This window comes from Mercenaria mercenaria, chromosome 10 (assembly GCF_021730395.1).
Source record: "Mercenaria mercenaria strain notata chromosome 10, MADL_Memer_1, whole genome shotgun sequence".
Classification (NCBI taxonomy): Eukaryota; Metazoa; Mollusca; class Bivalvia; order Venerida; family Veneridae; genus Mercenaria; species Mercenaria mercenaria.
Window position 1 is genome coordinate 63,308,329 of NC_069370.1, and position 23,050 is coordinate 63,331,378.

General features: G+C 36.8%; 1 long non-coding RNA gene across 1 annotated transcript; it reads left to right on the forward strand.

Annotated features, from left to right (window-relative positions):
• Window positions 1–242: 242 nt before the first annotated feature.
• LOC123560254 (uncharacterized) lies at window positions 243–15,654 on the forward strand. Its single transcript, XR_008372828.1, has 3 exons — window positions 243–366; window positions 2,842–2,973; window positions 13,686–15,654. It is a non-coding gene; the product is annotated as an uncharacterized LOC123560254 (long non-coding RNA).
• The last annotated feature ends 7,396 nt before the right edge of the window (window positions 15,655–23,050 follow it).

A 23,050-nucleotide genomic window follows, 5' to 3' on the forward strand; every position in this document is an offset into this window, starting at 1 on the left:
AGGACTGAAACTTTCCACAATGCTTCCCAGTCATGAACCTACTGAAGTAACCAAGTTGTAATTTAATGTAAATCATAACCTCTGTAGTCATAACTTGATAGTGCAGCAGTTACTGAACCTTAAGCCTTAACTTAAAAACATGCCAGATCATTTAAAAAAAAATCATGTACAAATTTATTTGTTTGATAACTTTTCTCTGGATTTTCTCTGGGTTAACTTTTGAAAATTATCTCTTTTCTAGTGAAATGACACGGCAAAGTAACAGAACAGCAAAATGACTAAAGAGATGCAAGTGTTTGTTCTATGAGGAAGCATGGTATACAATATGGACTTAAAAAGTTAATTTGCAGCTGGACAGTCTGACAGGTACTACGTATGATGTAAGAGCCTGTACGCTAAAAGCTATACATTTATCTTGGTGGAATTATGACTCATTTAAGATGATAAATGTCCCAAAAGCTATATGATTTTTCCTTCATTGTTCATTACTGTTAGTATTTGACAGCAAGTGGTGACTGTCACAAAAATGCTTTAAAGTTACTAATTTTAAAGTAAACTTATCATTTGTATTAAGAATAATTTCCATGACTCTGGCAGAGAAGAAAAAGTTTTATATAAAAACATTTGGTCTTCAGTTAAAGGGAGGTAACTCTGTGTAAAAAATGAACACTAAAATGCCCTTGGTTAGTGGTAGTTTGATACTGGTATAGTTTCCATACTGCAATGTTCATTTTATACATTTAATGTAAGAGAAAACCCACATGTCAACAATTCCAATATGAACTATATGAGCATCTTTAGAATGTTTAGAATCTGACAATTACCAAATAATACAGAAGAGTATTTCAAACCACTAGATAATACAGAAGAGTATTTCAAACCACTAGATAATACAGAAGAGTATTTCAAACTACTAGATAATACAGAAGAGTATTTCAAACCACTAGATAATACAGAAGAGTATTTCAAACCACTAGATAATACAGAAGAGTATTTCAAACTACTAGATAATACAGAAGAGTATTTCAAACCACTAGGTAAAAAGAAGAGTATTTCAAACCACTAGATAATACAGAAGAGTATTTTAAACCACTAGGTAAAAAGAAGAGTATTTCAAACCACTAGATAATACAGAAGAGTATTTCAAACTACTAGATAATACAAAAGTGTATTTCAAACCACTAGGTAAAAAGAAGAGTATTTCAAACCACTAGATAATACAGAAGAGTATTTCAAACCACTAGGTAAAAAGAAGAGTATTTCAAACCACTAGATAATACAGAAGAGTATTTCAAACCACTAGCTAATACAGAAGAGTATTTCAAACCACTAGATAATACAGAAGAGTATTTCAAACCACTTGATAATACAGAAGAGTATTTCAAACCACTAGGTAAAAAGAAGAGTATTTCAAACCACTAGATAATAAAGAAGAGTATTTCAAACCACTAGCTAATACAGAAGAGTATTTCAAACTACTAGATAATACAGAAGAGTATTTCAAACCACAAGATAATACAGAAGTGTATTTCAAACCACTAGATAATACAGAATAATACAGAAGAGTATTTCAAACCACCAGATAATACAGAAGAGTTTTTGAAACCACTAGATAATACAGAAGAGTATTTCAAAGGGGCATAATTCTGTCAAAAATATGATTTGAGTTATGGGGATTGTAAACACAAATGCAGATGATGATTGTAAAGAAATGTTTTTAATTTCAAGTTATTATCTTTTAAAGTTCCAAAGGTATATCTATAAACGAAGCTTTTGAAAAATTATCATGAAAATAATTCCAAGTATAACACCTTGGTGACCTTGACCTTGGGGGTAATGGGCCCAGCCCCTGCACATACTTTGTATGCTGGACAATGTTAATGTGAAGTTACAGTAAGATAATATAAGCAATAGTGACAAAGATATGACAGAAAAACAAAGGTTGCTGACAAATTTTATCCTTATAATTAACCTAAGTATAACACCATGGTGACCTTGACCTTGGTTATTATGGGCCCAGCCCCTGCACACACTTTGTTTGTATGCTGGAAAATGTTTATATGAACTTACAGTAAGATATAAGCAATAGTAACAAAGATATGACAGAAAAACAAATGCTGCAGAAAAACTTTAATCTTAAAATAACCTAAGAACAACACATTGATGACCTTGACCTTGAATTTTTGCTAGACTGATTTGAAAAATTTAGATGTCACACAATCTTTCATAATGGTAGTCTATGGGAAAATCATAACTTTCATAACATTTTCCTAAATAGGAATTTTTCTACAATGTAGATTTTAATGCAACTTTCCACAGTAGTAACTTAACATATTATGGCTTATAATGTGGTGAAATAAAATGTATAGGTCCACATATTTATTTTTGAGATATTTGAGAAAGTAAAGTGAACCACACATTTCACACTAATTTTAAGACATTATGTGACATAATGTGACATAATGACATAATTTAAGACATTATGTGGTTTGAACCTGTGATGAAACTCTGTAATTTCTGTTGATCTTTGTATTCTAGTTGGGTATTTCTTTGGTTGTATGGGAGCTGAACGCTCAACACGCACATAAATAAGAACAGAAAATGCTGAAATTGCATACAGTGAATAATTACCTTCCACTTTCTTAAAAATTTTGTTTAAAAAGACAAATCACAGATTTAAGTTTTTGTTCAAGTATGAACTACATCAGCATGAGTTGAGGCTTATGGTTACATACAACTGTTAACAATCAAACCATAATTTTTATAATATATTTACAGTTTTGTTGTTTCTCTTTAAATAATTAGCCAGCTAAAGGTTTGAAAAATTTTCTTCTTTTGTAGTGTGAAGTAACAATAAGGTAGAGTGGTTTCTGTACTGGCCTTGAACTTCAGAATTGGGGAGATGCAGATGATTGTTCTACATGGCGCATGAAGGAAATCTAGTGGATGGCAGTTATAGAAAACATATAATAAGTAAACAGATCATTTGCATTGTAGAAACATTTTCAAACTGCTCTAAGAGTTATAGAAATGCTGAATAATATGTTAACAAAATAAAAAAAATAAGCAATTTTTACAGTTCAAGGGAAGTAACTTAATTTAAAAAGAACACTAAAATGCCCTTGCTCATACTTAATATTTCCTTTATAGAAGTGTCTACTTAAACATTTATTTCAGAAAAAAATCACTGTTTTGATTTGAATATGAACTGCATCAGCATACAAGGGGCATTCAATACGTAATGTTACTCCGTATGTAGTTCTGTAACCACCTGTTATTTTTAGATGCGGTTTTTGGCACACTATAGAGCAATTTATTGGCAACACAATGTTATATAAATTATGAATATTAGTAGATTCAAAGTAAAAATATAATCATTTGAGTGAGGTGTACTCGGGTATACTGGACAATTTTATGTCCAAAATATTGAGATTGTAATATGCAATTCCTTCATTCTACTATTCAACAACTAGAACTATAGTTCAATTTTCAGTTTAAACAGATAAAACAAATCATGATCTTCACAAAAACATATGAAAACTAAAATAAGAAAGTTTATACCAGTTTTAAATTGAGTGCGTATGTCTTTACTCCAAAAATGATAAGGTGAGTACAATAAGCCTCTGCAACTTTGTCAGGCTCGATTATCATCGTTTAAAAAATTCTTGTATTTTAAGTTGATACCAGTATCTTAATTCTCGATTGCGAAACTAGTTCTTACAACTTTGATTAATCACTCTCAACACCCATTTCAAATGGAATCAACCTCTAGTTTATATTTTTTAGTTGTGTTGTAAAATTAAAAATGCAATAAATAGTTTAAAACAAACGCAAACGCATCACAAATTGCTGTACCTCATAGAAAAATGATAGAATTTTGTGATTTTACAAATTATTCTATTTTTGTAAGACTGGATGCCCAGGACAAACCTAAATTATAATTATGTTCCAGTATACCTGAGTACACCTCACTAAAATGATTATATTTTTACTTTGAACCTGCCGATTTTTATAATTTATATAGCATTGTGTTTCCAATAAATTGCTCTATAATGTGCCGAAAACTGCATCTAAAAATAAGCAGCGGTTACGGAACTACATATGGAGTAACATTACAAATTGAACGCCCCTCGTAATTAAAATCAGTTGAGGCTTATGGCCTCCATAAAACTGTTAACAATCAAATCAATAATTTTTAGCTCACCTGTCACAAAGTGACAAGGTGAGCTTTTGTGATCGTGCAGCGTCCGTCGTCCGTGTGTGCGTCCGTCTGTCCGTAAACTTTTGCTTGTGACCACTCTAGAGGTCACATTTTTCATGGGGTCTTTATGAAAATTGGTCAGAATGTTCATCTTGATGATATCTAGGTCAAGTTTGAAACTGGGTCACGTGCGGTCAAAAACTAGGTCAGTAGGTCTAAAAATAGAAAAACCTTGTGACTTCTCTAGAGGCCATACTTGTTAATGGATCTTCATGAAAATTGGTCAGAATGTTTACCTTGATGATATCTAAGTCAAGTTTGAAAGTGGATTACGTGCCGTGAAAAACTAGGTCAGTAGGTCAAATAATAGAACAACCTTGTGACCTCTCTAGAGGCCATATTTTTCATGGGATCTGTATGAAAATTAGTCTGAATGTTCATTTTGATGATATCTAGGTCAAGTTTGAAACTGGGTCACGTGCGGTCAAAAACTAGGTCAGAGGTCTAAAAATAGAAAAACCTTGTGACCTCTCTAGAGGCCATACTTGTGAATGGATTTTCATAAAAATTAGTCAGAATGTTTACCTTGATGATATCTAGGTCAAGTTCGAAACTGGGTCACGTGCCTTTAAAAACTAGGTCAGTAGGTCAAATAATAGAAAAACCTTGTGACCTCTCTAGAGGCCATATTTTTCATGGGATCTGTATGAAAGTTGGTGTGAATGTTCATCTTGATGATATCTAGGTCAAGTTCGAAACTGGGTCAGCTGCGGTCAAAAACTAGGTCATTAGGTCTAAAAATAGAAAAACCTTGTTACTTCTCTAGAGGTCATACTCTTGAATGGATCTTCATGAAAATTGGTCAGAATGTTCACCTTGATGATATCTAGGTCAAGTTTGAAACTAGGTCACGTGCCATCAATAACTAGGTCAGTAGGTCAAATAATAAAAAAACCTTGTGACCTCCCTAGAAGCCATATTTTTCATGGGAACTGTATGAAGGTTGGTCTGAATGTTCATCTTGATGATATCTAGGCCAAGTTCGAAACTGGGTCAACTGTGGTTAAAAACTAGGTCAGTAGGTCTAAAAAAAAAAAAAACCTTGTGACCTCTGTAGAGGCCATATTTTTCACAAGATCTTCATGAAAATTGGTCAGAATGTTCACCTTGATGATATCTAGGTCAAGTTTGAAACTGGGTCATGTGCCCTCAAAAACTAGGTCAGTAGGTCAAATAATAGAAAAACCTTGTGACCTCTCTAGAGGCCATATATTTCATGGGATCTGTATGAAAGTTGGTCTGAATGTTCATCTTGATGATATCTAGATCAGTTTTGAATCTGGGTCAGCTGCGGTCAAAAACTAGGTCATCAGGTCTAAAAATAGAAAAAGCTTGTGACCTCTCTAGAGGCCATACTTTTGAATGGATCTTCATGAAAATTGGTCAGAATGTTCATCTTGATGATATCTAGGTCAAGTTTGAAACTGGGTCACGTGCCATCAATAACTAGGTCAGTAGGTCAAATAATGAAAAAACCTTGTGACCTCTCTAGAGGCCATATTTTTCATGGGATCTGTATGGAAGTTTGTCTGAATGTTCATCTTGATGATATCTAGGTCAGGTTCAAATCTGGGTCACATGAGCTCAAAAACTAGGTCAAATAATAGAAAAAAAACGACGTCATACTCAGTTCAAAACTGGGTCATGTTGGGACAGGTGAGCGATTCAGGACCATTATGGTCCTCTTGTTTTTCTCTTGTCAGAACACACACTAGACAGGAAAGTGTTTTAGCTCACCTGTCACATAGCGACTAAGTGAGCTTTTGTGATTGCCCATCATCTGTCCACACTTTCTTGAGAACATGATAGAGACCACATTTTGCAATCAATTTTAATCAGACTTGCACACAACTTGTATTGGCATAATATCTCAGTTACTTTCGAAAACTGGCCAGATCCCATTCTGGGTTTCAGAGTTATTGCCCCTTAAAGGGTCAAAATTGCTATTTTGGCTTTTGCAGCCATATAGAGACTTTCATGTATGGTTTGATTTAATAAAAACCTGCAAAATATCTTTAACAACAATAGATCTTGGTTTCCATGATGAATTTGTCAGATCCAATCTTAGTTACGGCCCCTGATTGGCCTCCGAAAGAGCCAAAATTTGTTAATTTTTTGTAGTGTACAAGATGGAAGTTACACTATACATTTGATTATAGCCACACTTACACACAACTGAAGTCACAGTAAGATCTCGATTCCTTTTAAAAACCGGCTAGATTCCATCATGGGTTCTAGAGTTACTGCACCTGAAAGAGGTAAAAGTTTCTATTTTGGCCCTTTCAGCCATATAGAGGTTTCATTTATGCTTTGGATTTGATACAAACTTGCACAGAATGTTTATCTTGATGATAACTAGACCAAGTTTGAAACTGGATCATGAGGAGTCAAAAACTAGGTCACCAGGTCAAATGAAAGGGAAAGTTTGCTAACACCCTAGAGGCCACATTTATGACTCTATTTCATGAAACTTGGTCAGAATGTTTATCTTGATGATTCCTAGGCTTTTTTTCCAGCTGGCTTACGGTAGGTCGGTGGTTCTACCCAGGTGCCCGCTCGTGATGAAATAATGCACGGAGGGGCACCTGGGGTCTTCCTCCACCATCAAAGCTGGAACGTCGCCATATGACCTATTTTTTTGTCGGTGCGACGTTAAACCCAACAAAATAAAATAAATAAACAATAGTTATGCATGCAGTTTCACCCTCCAACCCCGTAGTTATGCATGCAATTTACTGTGACCCTGCTGCCCAATAGTTACGCATGCAACGTTACCCTCCCTCCTAATAGTTATGCATGCAGTGTCACCCTTCCACCCCGTAGTTATGCATGCAATGTACTGTGACCCTGCCACCCAATAGTTATGCATGCAGTGTCACCCTCCCACCCAATAGTTAGCATGCAGTGTCACCCTCCCACCCAATAGTTTTGCATGCAGTGTCACCCTCCCACCCAGTAGTTATGCATGCAGTGTCACCCTCCCACCCAGTAGTTATGCATGCAGTGTCACCCTCCCACCCAATAGTTATGCATGCAATGTCGTCATCCCACCCAATAGTTATGCATGCAATGTCGCCCTCCCACCCAATAGTTATGCATGCAATGCCACCCAATAGTTATGCATGCAATGTACTGTGACCCTCCCACCCAATAGTTATGCATACAATGTCGCCCTCCCACCAAATAGTTATGCATGCAGTGTCACCCTCCCACCCATTAGTTATACATGCAGTGTCATCCACCCAATAGTTATGCATGCAGTGTCACCCTCCTACCCAATAATTATGCATGCAGTGTCACCCTCCCACCCAATAGTTATGCATGCAATGTCACCCTCCAACCCAATAGTTATGCATGCAATGTCACCCTCCCACCCGATAGTTATGCATGCAGTGTCACCCTCCCACCCAACAGTTATGCATGCAATGTCACCCTCCCACCCAGTAGTTATACATGCAGTGTTGCCCTCCCAGCCCGTAGTTATGCATGCAATGTACTGTGACCCTCACCTCCCACCCAATAGTTATGCATGCAATGTCACTCTCCCACCCAATAGTTATGCATGTAGTGTCGCCCTCCCACCCCGTAGTTATGCATGCAATGTATTGTGACCCTCCCACCCAATAGTTATGCATGCAATTTCACCCTCCCACCCAATAGTTATGTATGCAGTTTCACCCTCCAACCCCGTAGTTATGCATGCAGTGTACTGTGACCCTGCTGCCCAATAGTTACACATGCAATGTTACCCTCCCACCTAATAGTTATGCATGCAGTGTCACCCTCCCACCCCGTAGTTATGCATGCAATGTACTGTGACCCTGCCACCCAATAGTTATACATGCAGTGTCACCCTCCCACCCAATAGTTAGCATGCAGTGTCACCCTCCCACCCAATAGTTATGCATGCATTGTCACCCTCCCACCCAATAGTTATGCATGCAGTGTCACCCTCCCACCCAGTAGTTATGCATGCAGTGTCACCCTCCCACCCAATAGTTATGCATGCAATGTCGTCCTCCCACCCAATAGTTATGCATGCAGTGTCACCCTCCCACCCAGTAGTTATGCATGCAGTGTCACCCTCCCACCCAATAGTTATGCATGCAATGTCGTCCTCCCACCCAATAGTTATGCATGCAGTGTCGCCCTCCCACCCCGTAGTTATGCATGCAATGTACTGTGACCCTCCCACCCAATAGTTATGTATGCAATGTCACCCTCCCACACAATAGTTATGCATGCTGTGTCACCTTCCCACCCCGTAGTTATGCATGCAATGTACTGTGACCCTGCCATCCCATAGTTATGCATCCAATGTCACCCTCCCACCCAATAGTTATGCATGCAGTGTCACCCTCCCACCTTGTAGTTATGCATGCAATGTACTGTGACCCTGCCACCCCATAGTTATGCATGCAATGTACTATGACAAGGCATCTCATCTTTGATACAATTGCTTTGAGAGCTTGTGAACTGACATACTTGCTTGTTGTTAGTTAGTAGGTGGATGAGAACTGTAAAATACATTTTTACAAAGAGAAAGCTGTTCCATACATTTCCATCTTTTTCTTTCCATAACAATTATGTCTCCCCCCCTCTGGGGGAGACATATTGTTTTTGCCCTGTCCGTCCGCCCGTCTGTACGTCACACCTCATTTCCGAGCAATAACTGGAGAACCATTTGACCTAGAACCTCAAACTTTATAGGGTTGTAGGGCTGCTGGAGTAGACGACCCCTATTGTTTTTGAGGTCACTCCATCAAAGGTCAAGGTCACAGGGGCATTGAAAACCATTTCCGATCAATAAATAGTGAACCACTTGACCCAGAATGTTGAAACTTCATAGGATGATTGCTCATGAAGAGTAGATGACCCCTATTGATTTTGGGGTCACTCCTTCAAAGGTCAAGGTTACAGGGGCCTGAACATTGAAAACCATTTCCGATCAATAACTAGTGAACCACTTGACCCAGAATGTTGAAACTTCATAAGATGATTGTTCATGAAGAGTAGATGACCCCTATATATTTTGGGGTCACTCCGTCAAAGGTCAAGGTCACAGGGGCCTGAACATTGAAAACCATTTCTGATCAATAACTAGAGAACCACTTGACCCAGAGTGTTGAAACTTCATAGGATGATTGTACATGCAAAGTAGATGACCCCTATCGATTTTGGGATCATTCCATTAAAGGTCAAGGTCACAGGGGCCTGAACATTGAAAACCATTTCTGGTCAATTACTTTAGAACCACTTGACCCAGAATGGTGAAACTTAATAGGATGATTGTACATGCAAAATAGATGACCCCTATCGATTTTGGGGTCATTCCGTTAAAGGTAAAGGTCACAGGGGCCTGAACATTGAAAACCATTTCTGGTCAATAACTTGAGGACCACTTGACCCAGAATGTTGAAACTTCATAGGATGATTGGTCATGCAGAGTAGATGACCCCTAATGATTTTGGGATCACTCTGTTAAAGGTCAAGGTCACAGGGGCCTGAACATGGAAAACCATTTCCAATCAATAACTTGAGAACCTCTCAACCCAGAATGTTGAAACTTCATAGGATGATTGTTCATGCAGATTAAATGACCCCTATTGTTTTTGGGGTCACTCTGTTAAAGGTCAAGGTCACAGGGGCCTGAACATCGATAACCATTTCCAATCAATAACTTGAGAACGTCTTGATCCAGAATGTTGAAACTTCATAGGATGATTGAACATTTAGAGTAGATGACCCCTATCGATTTTGGGGTCACTCTGTTAAAGGTGAAGGTCTCAGGAGCCTGAACCTGGAAAACAATTTTCGATCAATAACTTGAGAACCACTTGACCCAGAATGTTAAAACTTCATAGGATGATTGAACATGCAGAGTAGATGACCCCTATTGATTTTGGGGTCAGTCTATTAAAGGTCAAGGTCACAGGGGCCTGGTCATGTAAAATCATTTCTGGAAAATAACTTGAGAACCACTTGACCTAGAATGTTGAAACTTAATAGGATGATTGGACATGCTGAGCAGATGACCCCTATTTATTTTGAGGTCACTTGATCAAAGGTCAAGGTCACAGGAGCCTGAACAGTGACTTGAGAACCACTAGGCCAAGAGCGTGGAAATTTAGCGGGATGACTGGACATGCCAAGTAGATGATCCCTATTGCAGCCAACCATCAGTGTCTCTTTGACTTTCGCTCCTGACCCCTATTGATTTCTTGCCTATAGGGCTTTGCATTGGGGGAGACATACGCTTTTTTACAAAAGCAATTTCTAGTTATTCCCTATTATTAATGTACATCATTAATACAGTGGGACAAGAACCATTACAAATAAGGTGTTTCAAATACAAACAGTTAAACACCATTAATGCCTTAGAATACACTTAAGTCGTAATTGTTAAAGCAGAAATGTTAGTGAGGATTAATTTTCACTATATTCGAGAGGTTCCTTACCTTGTGAACATCAGTCCTGGTAAAATATTAACAATTTGTATGATGCAAATTAAGAATATCTTGTCATTACAAAAACCTTCCTCAACATTTCAAATTTAAATGGCGATAATTAAAAAAATTAGATGTGATCTGTGTTTGCCATTACTGCTATGGACTGGTATTATCTTATGATGAATAGAACAAACTATCTAAGATCAAATGTTTCATTGTTTTAAAGGTGGACAAAAGTTCTTGATTTGTAGTTTGACTATACAAAGTATGTGGAAAGCTATCCTACTTGTCTGTCCGCGTCCACATCTTGGTTAAAATTTTAATGCAAAAAACATGGCTGCCAGGAGACGTGGTCACTTTTCTATATACGTATATAATGAAAATTGGAAAAAAAAAATTGTGAAACTGCTAGCCTGATTTTAAAATAATTTTGCACAAATGGTCCTTGCATTACCCTCTACCAAGTTTGTTCAAATTTTGATGCATGGAAAAACATGGCCGCCAGAGGGCGTGGTCATTTTTCTCTATAAGTATATAGTGGAAACTTTATAAATCTTCTTGTATGAAACTGCTGGTCCTTGCATGACCCTCTACCAAGATTGTTCAAATTATTTTGATTCATCAAAAAACATGGCCACCAGAGGGCGTGGTCACTTTTCTCTATATGTATATAGTGGAAACTTTATAAATCTTCTTGTGTGAAACTGCTGGTCCTTGCATGACCCTCTACCAAGATTGTTCAAATTATTTTGATTCATCAAAAAACATGGCCACCAAGGGGCGTGGTCACTTTCACCTTATCTTTGTTATATCTTAGTATCTTAATGATTTTGTTTCAAACTTAAAATAGCCTTTCCACATGCTTGGTCCTCATCAAATATTTAGTGACTTATGTCCCCTTATTGCTTTTTCACTTTATCTCTGTTTTTACTATAAAATGGATTTTATTAAAAACAGTTGTTCCCCCTGATCACCAACATTATATGACACAATGTGCATGATACTGGCACCAACATGCTATGAGTTATGCCCCCTTTTTAACAGAGTATCTTGTTCAAGTTGTGATGCACTTCTGTTCCATCTCATTTATTTGATTCAAACTTCAAATAGTTGCTCCACATTATTAGTCACATGATATGACACAATGTCATGGGGCATTACTTTTGCAGAATTTTTCTTGAATTATGTTCTTTTTATACTTATTTAATGTTTTGATACACTTCTCTGTCTCTGTCTATGCTAAATATATTTGACAAATACTTAAGCTATTGTCCAATATCTTATCCACATTGGAGTAAACACTGCAGTGACAGCTCAAGCTTCCTCAAATGTGCCCAGTTTCACTATACAGCATCGAAATAGTCAAGCGTTGCTGTCTCCTGTGACATTCTTGGTTGAAAAGGCTGCCAAATAGTCAAGCGTTGCTGTCCTCTGACAGCTTTTGTTATTCACTAAATATATGATGCATGTATGTACTATACAAATTCTTTTTGTACCCCCCGACAACAAAGTTGTAAGGGGGGGTATACTGGTTTCAGGTTGTCTGTCTGTCTGTCTGTTCGTCTGTCCGTAGACGCAATCTTGTGCGCACCATCTCTCCTTATCCCCTTGACAGAATTTAATGAAACTTCACACAGGTGATCAGTACCAACAGTAGTTGTGCATGGGGCATGTTAGGTTCTTTTAGAAAAAAAATTTGCAGAGTTATGGGACTTTGTTTTTTTGTTACTATACTATATACATAGACACAATCTTGTGCGCACCATCTCTCCTCATCCCCTTGACACAATTTAATGAAACTTCACACAAGTGATCAGTACCAACATTAGTTGTGCATGGGGCATGTTAGGTTCTTTTAGAAAAAAAATTTGCAGAGTTATGGGACTTTGTTTTTTTGTTACTATACTATATACATAGAAACAATCTTGTGCGCACCATCTCTCCTCATCCCCTTGACACAATTTAATGAAACTTCACACAAGTGATCAGTACCAACAGTAGTTGTGCATGGGGCATGTTAGGTTCTTTTAGAAAAAAAATTTGCAGAGTTATGGGACTTTGTTTTTTTGTTACTATGCTATATACATAGACACAATCTTGTGCACACCATCTCTCCTCATCCCCTTGACACAATTTAATGAAACTTCACACAAGTGATCAGTAACAACAGTAGTTGTGCATGGGGCATGTTAGGTTCTTTCAGAAAAAAAATTGCAGAGTTATGGGACTTTGTTTTTTTTTGTTACTATACTATATACATAGACACAATCTTGTGCGCACCATATCTCCTCATCCCCTTGACACAATTTAATGAAACTTCACACAAGTGATCAGTACCAACAGTAGTTGTGCATAGTGCATGTTACATTCTTTTAGATAAATATTCTGCATAGTTATGGGACTTTGTTTTTTGTTACTATACTGTATACATACATTCTATATACATACAGTCCACATAATTATGCAATCTTGTGTGCATCAAATTGCATTGTACTGTGTCAGTGCATGCGGGGGGTACATTCATCACCTTTAGTGATAGCTCTAGTTTCAATTTGAGTAAGTTTATTTTGATATAATGCCATGTTTAAAAAAAAGCTCTCACAAACTAATCAATAGTAAAATTTCAACCCAGCAAAAATGTATGCTTTTAGATTAGATAGAATGTAGATGAGAAATTTTCACAAAAACTCAGATAAATTAGTTAATTGCTCGGAAAAGAATATGAAGGCAATAGTTATGGCTTTTGAATAAGTAAAAAAAGAAACTACTACATATCGCAACAAAGTTTTTTGAGCCGTTTGATATACTCAATGAAATAATAATCTCAGAATAATTATTGTAATATATGTTTGCAACAAAATGATGAGAAAAAGGGGCAGATAAAGATATGCCATTGTATAGTAAGCCATTTCTTTTATCTTTCCAAATACTAGATTCAAGATGATTCCTTTCAGCAATGATTTTTTTAATTGCAGGGTTTGAAGGGTCGTGTGTTGAATGTTTTGTACGAAGGTGGTATGGAGGAAAGGGAAGCTAATGCCACTCGACAGAGACAGCCTTTATATATGGAACAAAGGATCAGGAACAGAATTTGGAACTGCAAGTTACACAGTACAGCAAAAACTTGTGTAGGGACACAAACAAAATCCAGTAATTGTCCATTAATGTGACATGGAAATGTGACTTTGAAAAAAAGAAAAAGTGGATTGAAATTTTAAGAATAGTGAAAGCAATTGAACAGATAATAAACATAAATGCACTTCCTTCTAGTAGATGTCATCACTGCCACATTTGCCTATGAACATTCACAAGCTCCCTCAGCCTTATTCTCTTCAGACATGACTTCTCAGTTGAAAAAAACCTTCTTCTCAACAGTCAGTATCAAGTGATCCTGCAACCCATGTAACTGACTTGGATGCATCTCCATGTCTATCTCTTCTGCTGACTACCGCATGAACTTTGCCTGTTGATCCATTGATTCCTGCTACCGTTGTTTCAGATATGAAAATGAATCCAGGTGTTACATCTTCCACTGTTGATCACGGCTTGGTTGCGCCCATTTCCCTTTGAGCTGTCGCAGCTTCAGTTGGTATTGTTTCATCTATGCCCATTTGTTTTCCAGAAAGCGCTTATGATGCAGATATAAAGACCAGTGTTTCAGATGGTACTACATCCTGTTATGTGTCAAATGGTTCCGAGTCTACGCTACCTAAAACCGTTTGAGAATTCAGTCAGTCTGAATCTCAATCTGGAATTGGTTGTACCACAACCATGTCTGGTATGTCTTTGCAGCAACATCATCACCGTACATTGACATATGTTTACAGACCCCTGAATGTTTCTATTCAGTTTTGATCAGTCCATACAATGTCAACACAATGTAGTGCAGGAACCAGTTTTTCCATGCCTGTGTCTGGTACCAGTTTTTCCATGCCACCAGTTTTTCCATGCCTGTGTCTGGCACCAGTTTTTCCACGCCTGTGTCTTGTACCCATTTTTCCATGCCTATGTCTGGTACCAGTTTTTCCACTCCTGTGTCTGGTACCAGTTTTTCCATGCCTGCGTCTTTTACCAGTTTTTCCATGCCTGTGTCTGGTACCAATTTTTCCAAGCCTCTGTCTGGTACCAGTTTTTCCACGGCTATGTCTGGTAAGCCTTTGCAGCCACGTCATTACACTGTAATGCCGTATGTTTTTCAATCCCTGAATGTTGATTTTCTGTCTCGTTCTATCCATTCTGAAAGTCTGGCTTTGGTATCATCTCTATCTACTGAGGGTGCAGCAGATTTAAGTTTTTCCACGCCAAGGACTGGTATAACTTGGCATCCACATCATCACAGTCGAGCTTTGATGTCAGCACCATCAGCAGGTTCCAGTTTTACCCAGTCTGTGTCTGATATGTCTTGGTAGTCACATTGTCACAGTATAATGCCACATTTTGCTCAGACAGTGAAAGTTTCTTTTCAGTCTCTATCCACCCATACTGGAAATGCTGTGCAATCCTCTCCTGGACAAGGCACTTGTGATGTCCCAGTACCGGCACTACTGTCTGAATCTCCTAGTTGGTCTTCTTCACTTTCTACCAAGTTTTCAGCAAGACAGCCTCTTCAGACATCCACAGTATTAAACAGGTCTTACGTAGAGGTTTCTTCTTCTGCAGATGTTGCTGCTGTACATCCAATTCTTAACCTCAAGTTACATAAAAATGTCACTACTTCCCTTCTTATGAACTATTCCCAGGCACCTTCTCTCTTTGCTAGGAAATCGGCCCAAACTTTTTTTTACTGAGAATGAATTGTATGAGAGAAATTTTTATGCGCAAGGCAAAGTATGTCTTCCACGTTTGATAGAAGAAACATATGAACATTTCCCCAGGGAGCTTGAAAGTGGGAGTAAATGACATAAACAGTGGAATTAGGGGTTAACAGAGAAAAAGAATAAGTAACCTTGGTGTAGGAAATTTGATAAAGTACACAACTTTTGTAACTTGACCCTTGCAGATTATTTGTGTCTTCTCCTAAATTACTGCTCTGTTTTTATTTAGGTATACTCTTCCTTGTGAATATTATATTATTTTGTCAGTCATTTTATGTAACTTAAACTGTGCATTTAAAGCAAAATACTTTTTTTCATAAACTACATTTTATTCTTACCAATATTTCACATCTTGAGATAAAACCCCCTTCACAAAAAATAGTGAAAAAAATACTAAATTTAAATGTTGAACACTACTATATCATTGCCCCATAATTTTTCTTAAGTCTTACATGTTTTTTATAAGATTTTAATCCTTTCAGCTTTGAAGACAAAATATGATTTTTTTGTTTAATAAATCAACTTTCTCAGAATCTTGATGAATGTCTATATATAGCGCCCTCGTAGTTCAATTCCTACGCATCTGAACTCTGAACCGTGGTAAATCAGACGATAAACACCTTGAAGGCCTTGATTATTTGTTAAATAAAATGACTTCACATGCCTTTCCAACAGTATTTAATTATAAAAATACAAACTAGTTTCGCCTATCGGCTCAACAGTGTATATACAATGTAACGTGATGTTACTATGGTAACAGGGCACTAGACAACTTTTGGGGACAGGTACCCATACCCTCAGGAAGGGGAATTTTTCAACATTTTAAGACGAAAAGGGGAAGTTTAAGTCATGTATATGTAACTACTTTTCACACTTATTAATACTGTTTTCAATCATTTCTGACTGATGTGACTATATTGCAACAGTAATCTTCCTAAGAGGCACTATATAATATTAAAAGAAAGAGTTAATATCTATTTGTGTCAAACAACCTATCATCAGGGGAATTTTCTTCTGAGAAAGGGGAAAAAAACATATTATTTTAAGAGGGGAATGGTACCCATATTCGGCCCCAAAAATGGCCAAACGAGTGCCCTGGGTAATGACGCGACGTCAGTTTAAGGGACGTAATTCTGACGTTATTTTCTCAAAGGGGCATAATAAACATTGTTATTTAATTATTGAGAATTTAACTGTTACTGTAGTCTGTTAAATTTTGGTTTAAAGCATTTTATAAAATAATTTTCTTTCGCTAACCTAGCTGAAGTACTATCTACTTTCATTTTAAACAAGGCAGTCTGAAAGACAGCTAAATCCACCGCCAATGCTATGGATAGTGAAAGGATAAACATTTGACCTTTAGCTGTGACCTTGACCTTGAACTGACAGCTGAGTCATGAATTCTGCACAACGTCTTGATGAGGTGATCATTTGACCCAAGTTTCATGAAAATCCTTCAAGGGGTTTAGGAGATACAGAGCTCAAACCTTCGACCTTGAGTTGTAATCTTGACCTTGAGTTGACATGGCTGACTCAAGAGTTCTTGATGCAGTGATCATTTGACCCAAGTTTGATGAAAATCCTTCAAGGGGTTTAGAAGATAGAGTGGACACAAAATGGAAGGCTCAAACCTTTCACCCTAAGTTGTGACCTTGACCTTGAGCTGGCATGGCTTACTCATAAGTTCTGCACATCGTTTTGATGAGGTGATCTTTGACCAAAGTTTTATAAAATTCCTTCAAGGGGTTTAGGAGATATAGAGCGGACACAAAATGGAAGGCTCAAACCTTTGACCTTGAGTTGTGACCTTGACCTTGAGCTGACAAGGCTGACTCATGAGTTCTGCACATCGTCTTGATGAGGTGATCATTTGACCCAAGTTTCATAAAAATCCTTCAAGGGGTTTAGGAGATATGGAGCAGACACGAGTGTTACGGACAGACGGACGGAGACCATTCCTATAACCCCCCACCACTTGCGGTGGGGGATAAAAATGGGAATATTTGAAACTTTGGATCTTTATTACTGCAAATTTCTATATGATTACTTAGTGGAATTTGTCTAGTTGAAGGGTCTCTTATTTGTAGTGCGTGGATAGTTCTTCTTGTTCTTAATTTATCGCCAGTTTGACCAGTATAATATTCTTCGCATCCGTTGCAGGTGATTACATACAGTACATTTTTTACATCACATGACATATTTTCATTTACGTAAATGTTTTGCCGTTAAAGTTGTAGTAATTGCTTTCTTTTATATGTTTGCATAAACTACAGTTGGGTCTTTTTCATTTTGTAACGGTGAAATTTCCGCTTTTATCAGACTTTATTGTGAATCTAGCTTTTGTCAATAATTTTTTAAGGTTTGATGGTTGCCGTTTGCTTTTGATAAATTTTGAGTTTGTGAGTACCTCTTTCATTTTAGTGTCTGACATTATTATAGATAAATTATTTGTGATAATTGTATATAGTTCAGGGTTTTTAGGGTTGAATGTAGATACGTAAGGAATTGTGTCTTTATGTGGTTTGATTTGTATTTTAAGGAGTGTCTCTCTTGGAATTTTAAGTGCTTTGCTGATTCCATTTTGGATGATAGTTTTAGGATAATTTCTTAAGCCATTAGGTTTACCTGTATGTGTTAGTGTTTACTAGCGAATATTGTGCAGTTGAAAAGATTTTACTTTCTACGAACATATTCTAAAAATATATTTTTTGCTGAAATTTGTCCCCTGTGCACCTTCTCAGTACAGTATAAAGGATATATTAATTTTACTATTCCATTTTACCATGCATGACATTTTGTCATTTTATACTTTGAATAAGCAGTGCATGTTAACTATGTGATTCCAATGTGTTAGTTATGTTTAAAGTCACTTATTTTCCATTGAAAGCATTACATGCTGTTGATTTTTCTTTTTTTGATGTCAAAATTTTCAGTTGTGTAGTTTGAAGAATACACTAATTATTTGATAGGATTTGTCTTAAGTTGATCACCAATAGTCTTTTTATGAACAGAAAACTAATAATGAATTAATATAACACTGATTTTCAATAGTGTCCCCTGTGCACCTGTAGAATAACTCAATTTTGAATTACTGGGTATTCTTGAAATTTGGCATGTGGTTTATAAACATGCCAAGTGCCAGAAAAAAAAAAAAGTTTTATAATAATATGTTAATTATCTTTTACATTCAGTAAAAACTTTTTTGTTTTATTTTCTTTTCAGATTTGTGCAGAAAAGGTGATTTTAAAAACCAGTGTCCACAAATATTTGATCAAATCAGTTTAAGACCATACCCGTACAGCTATTACCTATCATATATATAGAAAAAAAATGCTGTTATACAGATTTTCTTGTCATAAAACAGTACAACATTTATCACACATCTTACTGGAAATTCACTGAATTTTAGAATTAAAGGTTGAGATATTTTCTGATTGGTATTTCTCAAGGCGTGCCCAAAGTTATTTCCGTGAAATTTAAAGTATCTGTTATATAAAATAGGTGGCCACCATAAGAAATAGGTTTGAATGTTCAACCCCTATGTCACACTTTTGCTTCTTTATTTTGAAACCCACCCACTAAGTTACTAATAATGTGTTTAAATTATTGTAACAAAAAAAAGTTTTGATAATATATTTCCCTCTGTAAACATCAGCTATTTTGGAAAACAGAAAGTTCTAAAATTTAATTAAATTATGACTGTCTTGTTTAAGTCCATGTAAAAAGTTTGTAAAGTTTTTGAAATTAATTTTTAGATTTTCAATGATAAGAATAATAACAGTGATCCAGTCTCCAACACAACATTTTCAGTTGTCAATGATTGACCTGTATTAGTGACCCTAAATTCAGGCAAGGTTCCTTTGTCTGGAAAATCGAAGCTCTTAAGAAGGTCGTCCCTCCATCAATTAATATTTGAACTGTTTGATTAGTCTGAACATGTACTACTATTATGTACTTCTGATCCAATTGTCCTATATGCATAAACAGTTATTTTAATCATTTATGAAATATAAATTATTTCAAGTTATTTTACTTTTGTTGTATGTTTATAGCTAACCAGAATCAAAGGTTCAAGGAGAGTTGTTAGTTTTGATGTTTCTTCTTTGTCCAGGCTTCATCAATTTTTATGCTCCCCTGGATATTCATGAAATTTGATCAGAATGATTTTCATGATGAAATCTAGTTCAAGTTTGAATCTGGGTCATCTTGGATCAAAAACTAGGTCACCTGGTCAAATCAAAGAAAAACCTTGTGTATGCATTTTCATTTAAAGTGCATGAAACTTGGTCAGAATGTTTATCTTGGATGAATTTTTAACTAGGTCAGCAGGTTAAATCAAGGTCTTGTTTACCCTCTAGGGGCCACATTTTTTATTCTATCTTCATAAAACTTGGTCTGAATGTTTGTTACCATGAAATATCAGACGATTTCGAATCTGAGTCAGGTTGGGTCAAAATCTAGGTCACTATGACAGGAAAAGCTTGTTTACACTATAGAGGTCACTTTTTTGCTCTAATCTTCCCAAAACTGTCAGAATGTTTGTTTTCATGAAATCTTGGACGAGTTCTATCTTGGTCAAAAACTAGTCACTAGGTCAAATCAAAGAAAATTCTTGTTTACACTCGAGAGGCCACATTTGTGGTCCAATCTTAATGAAAATTGGTCAGAATATTTGTCTCCATGAACTAGGTCAAACATGTTTACACAGTTATGGTATATTACGCAGGTGAGCAACCTAGGGCCTTATTGGCCCTATTGTTTTTAATTATCTCCCTTTTTATGTCCCAGAAGGGAGGCATATTAGTTTTCAACTGTCCGTCCATTAGTTCGTTCGTTAGTCACAACGTTAACTTTTTGCATGAAGGCACTTTACTCGCGAACCACTGCACCCAGGACCTTCAAACTTCACTTGCTAATAGTACTTTTTGAGTACACCACCCTACTGACTTTGGGGTCACCAGGTCAAAGGTCAAGGTCACAGGGGCCAACGTTAACTTTTTGCATGAATGCACTTAACTCGCGAACCACTGCACCCAAGACTTTCAAACTTCACAAGCTGATAGTACTTATTGAGTACACCAACCCTACTGACTGTGGGGTCACCAGGTCATGGTCACAGGGGCCAACGTTAACTTTTTGCATGAAGGCACTTTACTCGCGAACCACTGCACCCAGGACCTTCAAACTTCACAAGCTGATAGTACTTATTGCGTACACCACCCCTACTGACTTTGGTGTCACCAGGTCAAAGGTCACAGGGGCCAACATTAACTTTTTGCATGAAGGCACTTTACTCGCGAACCACTGCACCCAGGACCTTCAAACTTCACTTGCTCTTCACTTGCTGATAGTACTTATTGAGTATACCACCCCTACTGACTTTGGGGTCACCAGGTCAAAGGTCAAGGTCACAGGGGCCAACGTTAACTTTTTGCATGAAGGCACTTTACTCGCGAACCACTGCACCCAGGACCTTCAAACTTCACATGCTGATAGTACTTATTGAGTACACCACCCCTACTGACTTTGTGGTCACCAGGTCAAAGGTCAAGGTCACAGTCGCCAATGTTAACTTTTTGCATGAAGACACTTTACTCGCAAACCACTGCACCCAGGACCTTCAAACTTCACATGCTGATAGTATTATTGAGTACACCACTCCCACCAGGTCAAGGTCACAGTGGCAAATGTTTTTCCATGAAGGCAACTTTTCAGCAATTTGAATGGTTAAAACAATTTTTTTTTTCTATACCACTTTTTTCACCAAATGTATGTTTCTTTATGTTTCAGAATAACTAGTACAGCCGATTAAGTAGAAAAAGGTGGGAACCAGAACATCTGAGCTAATACATTCTGTACTGCAGAACAAAGAATGCAGTATACATTACATAACTGGACAACACTTGTTATTTTGTTTACATAAGAAAAAACGAGTTGCAATAAAATTTATACAAAGTTTAATTGTGATAACACATGAAGATGTTCATTTAAAATACCTATGAGTAAACAGTAAAACCTCATAACTCTGTGCAAACATACTCAGATATTACTGAATTAGAAAATTCTAAAGGTCTATTTATATGTATAAATACATATTGGATATAAACTACCATAAAAAATGGTACTAGCAGATTCATCGCTTTCCACAGTTCAGGTCACTTGATGACATATTACTGCATACAATGAATTGCAAATTTCTGTAAATAATTTCACCTCATAGAATAAATCTTGTTTATTTATCATCTTTGTGATAATAAATATTAAATTATGCAAGAAGAAAAAAAGGTTCAAGATGTGAATTCTTCCATGGAGCAGGTGCCCAAAATCCAAATCTCACTTTCAATAACCAGTCGCTTACCAATTGTTCAATACAGTCACAAAACAGATATGATTCTTCCTAACGGGATCTCTAAGTTTCAGTACTCTCTATCACTGCTGGTAATGTCAACTTAATCCCATAATTTTGTTTTTGTTTGGAATAATTCTACACCCAAAGGAAGATTTTGATCTGCAGCGATGAAGGTGATACAAAGTCGTTGACCTTAACCACTCTGCAACTGAGGCTCAACTTAATCACTCAAATACTCCAATTAGTTTTGTTCTCGCAAACATAAGAAAGTTTACATGATCTGCAAGAAAAGACAACACATAAATATTTGATGCAAGATAGTGAAATAAAGTATTTCAAACTAGAGGAAACAAAACAGTTCATGCGTGTTTGAACTGCAGGCCTTTCCCCAGGAATTTTTTAAGGCGCTGGGGTAACTTGTTGCGTGGCTGGATAAGGGGTGGGTGCAGGAGGGTTGTCCCCTCCCGTGATCGATTTTTTTTTTAAATTTGAACCCAAATGGTGCTTTTTTCAGTATATCATATGTAAAAAACATAACAACATGTATTTCAATACTTTTATTTTTTAAATTTCATTTGTTTAAGCGCATATACACTTTTTTCACATATATTTCTTTTGTAATAACAAGGCTTTTTTTTCACTTAAGACATTTCTTTTGTATTAACAGATATTAGACATAATATAAATTATTTCCTTAAAATAATTTCATTTATTCCTCGAGACTTAAAATGTTTGTTAGTTGCTAAGGATTCGGGATTAATCGGCCTTTATTATTCAGTTGAACTGGTTCTCGTTTTATTAATACAGTACTGATGTGCATGTTCAGCGAGCCGAGAACACAGCCAGTTGTTCGATATAAAAGCAAAAAGCCCGTGCAGATTTCTCACATTGCGTCTGAAAGGGCGAATAGACCGTTATTATACACTGACAGAATCTACAGTTCTTCTACATGTCGTTCAGTAAAGATAAACTTAAAGTAATCTTAAATTGAGATGCCGCATGAACGTGTTAGACCTAAACGACAAGGCCGGGAAAGGAAGGACGAAGGTCACAGGCAAAATGTAAGAGCAAAATCGTCAACAACAGGAATATCACCATAGGACGAGAAGAGAGAAACAAAAGGCCGGCCAGGAACGAGGTGCGGAATCAGATACCTCCACATGACCTTGGAACACGA